Genomic DNA, 4,181 nt, shown 5'->3' on the forward strand with positions numbered 1-4,181 from the left:
ACACTGCTCTCCTGAAAATACTGCCCACTGTCATATTCTCCCTACTCCTCTCCTGCACATACTGCCCATTGTCATACTCTCTGTATTTTTTTTCTGCATATACTGCTTACTGTCATACTCTCTGTATTCCTCTCCTGCACATACTGCTTACTGTCATAATCTCTGTACTCCTCTCCTGTGCATAGTGCTTACTGCCATACTCTGTACTCCTCTCCTGCACATACAGCCCATTGTCATAATCTCTGTATCCCTCTCCTGCACATACTGCTTACTGTCATACTCTGTACTCCTTCTCTGCAAATACTGCCAATTGTCATACTCTCTGTACTCCTCTCCTGCACATACTGCCCATTGTCATAATCTCTGTATTCCTCTCCTGCACATACTGCTTACTGTCATACTCTGTACTCCTTCTCTGCAAATACTGCCAATTGTCATACTCTCTGTACTCCTCTCCTGCACACACATATCATACACAGACATACCTGTCATATTATCTCCATTCTCCTGCACATATTATGATTTAAGATATGTCTTCAGCATTGTTTGTTATATCCTTAACCTTTCCCAGTCTGAAATTGGATTTTAGTCTCTTGTTTCATAATTCTCTAATGTTCATTATCTTATGTTGGCTTCCAAGAGTTGTAGATCAGACCAGATATACATTTAAAAAAATTGTCTAGTGGGTAGCCAGAACATGGGGGTAATGCACACATAATATTCTTCAGTTTAGTTTATATTTAAAAAAGATAAATGTAGAAACTTGCTTCCCGTAATTACTATGAAATGTTCTGTCCTGCACATTTCTTGGCCTCACTCTAGCTGCTTTTCAGCAACAACTCTAAGTACAAGAGTGAACATTTGTTGGATGTCATATTTATTGACTAAACATTACCTGTATTACAAATACTCAGAATATATATCAAAACCTCACAAATGTTGGGACAATATGTCAGCTGGCAAATTCACCAACTGCCTGATAAATAGACCGATTTATTTTATTTTGATTGAAAAAAAAGCATAACACTACTTGAGTATGTTTGCTGGCAACACACTGGGGGGAGTAGTGACACTAAGCCAGAGGAGGAGAAGATCTCAAGAAAATAAAGCTAAGGATGGAAACATTGTCTCCCAATTACATTACCAAGAGATAAATGAAGAAGGGAAAACATTAAAACAAAGCAGTTTATTTTACATTAGTAACAATTGCTGTTATTATTAGTTTACAGTGTAAAATATAGCTACAGTGTTATTAATAGTTTACAGTGTATAATCAGGCTTGATCTAATTAAATGTGTCTTCAGTTGATTGAGGATCTCCAATGATTTGTAAAATGTGGCCAAGATTCTCACATTTTTAGGGAAAATTGATTTACCATTTAAGAGTGGAACCTCCATAAAGAACTTTGAATAAAAGGCGTGCATATAGAAAAACAAATGGTGTATCTGCAAAAATTTGGCTACATAAATGATAATCTTAATATTCCCAGAAAAAAAAATGCTATCGACTGATCATGTTAGTAGGAGAAACTGGTCACAATAAAAGGTGTGAGGGTTATTGCCTATGACAATAAAACTTTGTCATGTTTATTCATGCAATATGTGTAAAAAAAAAACTGTTACGCAACACAGCTGTACAAAACATAAAAAACATAATTCAAGTCAAAACACAATAAAGCACACAAAGCACATGTTTTAATGTGTGAACCTATGCTAAATCCTGCCTTAGTCCCAATTCACATGTGTGAGATGCAACACCACACATACCTCTGCAACTGTTCCTGAACATATATGTAACATTCTGAATATATTCTGCTGATGAACCAGCGTGGGAGAGTACTACAACACAGTCAAAGGCTAATACACAAAACATATCTGTGGGAACTATGCAAGAGAACATAAAACATATTATCAGTCCAACTGACACAGAGAAGGATTTATAGTATATGAGATGTAAAAGATCAGAAAAAAATGGAATGAAAATAGAAGGAGGGCAGGAGCTGCAACAGATCCTTTTTAACAATAAGCACATGTATTACAGGCTCCTCTCCAATATTGAAATTGGCTTATTCTGATTTTACTGCACACTTTAAGATTCTCTAAGTTGTGCATTTGAAGCTGCAGTTAGTCAGACAGATCCCACTTCATTTCCTGGTTGATGGCCATCCAGCATCATATAGCCCTTTCTTCCCTAGCCTGACATTTATTGGATTTTAATTCTTCAATCATTAAGACTTAGCTTCACAATGGTGTTTTTCTAATAGTTCACAGAAACACACATTCTAAGGTGACAATGCTGTTTCTGCAAAGACATTATTGTCACATTGGAATCAGCAAAAAATAAAAAAATAAAAACATACATTGAAGAAAAGAACAAGCAAGGAATGTGACCCTACAATTAGTGGATTTATATGCACTTCAACTGGTTATCCTAGAAACTGGTCTTGTGTACAAAATCTGAGCCGCTGGCCTATTTCTGGGTGTAGGTTGGGTTTGCCTTCAGTTCAGCATCACTCAGAACATCTGTCAGCCCACACAATACCTTATTTAGTTTACTAGGTCAAGGTAAGCACTCTTATTTCCTGCACCTGTGTACAAGCCCTAAAAATTGAATGTAAAGTGTTGAAAATTCAGTATTTGTTAATTTTAGTAGGATATTTGCATGGTGAAGCAGGGTTGATCAGCGGGAATAATAAAAGTTCCCGTGGAATATGTTTCCATACGTTAGGTTTCCACCTGCTGGGATGTCTCCAGGCTGGAGTCAGGTTGCAGGCTCATGTTAAACAGAAGGTGATATAGAATACATGTCAGGATGAAGCTGTAACACAGCATGATATAGGACAGGTGGCAGATTTATCCACATAGACACCTGGGAATGTTTTCTCCCCCACATTCCAACTGTCGGTATTATGTACTAGATCTTTTGGACTAAACTGAGCCAGGTATGTCTGCATACAGGTGCAGCCAGCTGCTAAGTTACCTTAAGAAAAGCAGTGGAAACTAATCCTTACTGAGCAGCCTGGCAAATCCCAGCTGAATACATATACAAATCCATGGTACAAGGATTTGTCTGTAAAGAAGGATTATACAAGACCTTGACTATTGCTCTTTTTATCGTTGTAAGCTGTGAAAAGTGACATGAAAAAATTATGTTCTTTTATTCCTTAATTATCAGTGGAACATCTATGTCTTAGGGCCCATCAATTATGGTTATAGGGATCCCCCCTAGTGCCCTAAAGCAAACAATACAGTGCAAATGGTGCATTATAGTGAGCTGCATTGGAAAAAAAAGGTGCATGTCCAATTTTTCAGTCCATTCTAGTGTGTTGGCACACCATCAAAATGGGGCCTAAGTGTACACTTAACACAAGACTTTAAAGATAATTCCTCACTAATGAGTTTCCAGTTCATTATTAAAGCATATTAAACATAACTATTATCCAAAATCAATGAATGTTTTCTGATGCCAAAAGAGATTAGTGTTTGCAAATGATATTTTGCAAATTATATTATATTCTTGAGGGCATTCAAGAATAAAACATTCACTGCAGCAGATGCATTGGAAACCCAAAACCATAGTAGTAGTTAATAATATTATAAAATTATACAGATTAGGATTACAACACAACATAAAAATGTTCAGTATTCCTAAAAGTGTAGAAATAAATTGTGTACATTAGACATCTTTATCTTCTAAAAGTGTTTAAATATATGGTATTAGACCGCACATATATGACTGTTCTTTGTGGTGTTCCGTTTTTTTCCTGTGGGATTCTCATCTATTTTAGTGTAATGCTCACTGGGGTATAAAGTGATTACCCATGTTGATTGCAGGGGGAATTAAACCAAGACTTACTATTCGTGTTTCAACCCATCCATGACAACTATTTAAATACCATGATATTTTTTACTTTAAAAAAGAACTCCAGGCAAAGGTAATATACTAACCTTAATCTATGATGCAATGACTTGTAATTTCTATTCATATTAGAGTAAGTAATGCTAAACCCCAAACTATGTTTAGATCTTTGTGGTGCATTATTACACATGTGTTACATTTAGGCAGCTGATTGAAAATAAATGGGCTAGCAACACACTACCTAATGCACAAAAACTATGTTTTTGTAATGTAAAGCTGCGTACACACTTCCAATTATTATTGTTTGTAAACGAACGACGAAC

Source organism: Pyxicephalus adspersus, chromosome 6 (genome assembly GCF_032062135.1).
Source record: "Pyxicephalus adspersus chromosome 6, UCB_Pads_2.0, whole genome shotgun sequence".
Lineage (NCBI taxonomy): Eukaryota > Metazoa > Chordata > Amphibia > Anura > Pyxicephalidae > Pyxicephalus > Pyxicephalus adspersus.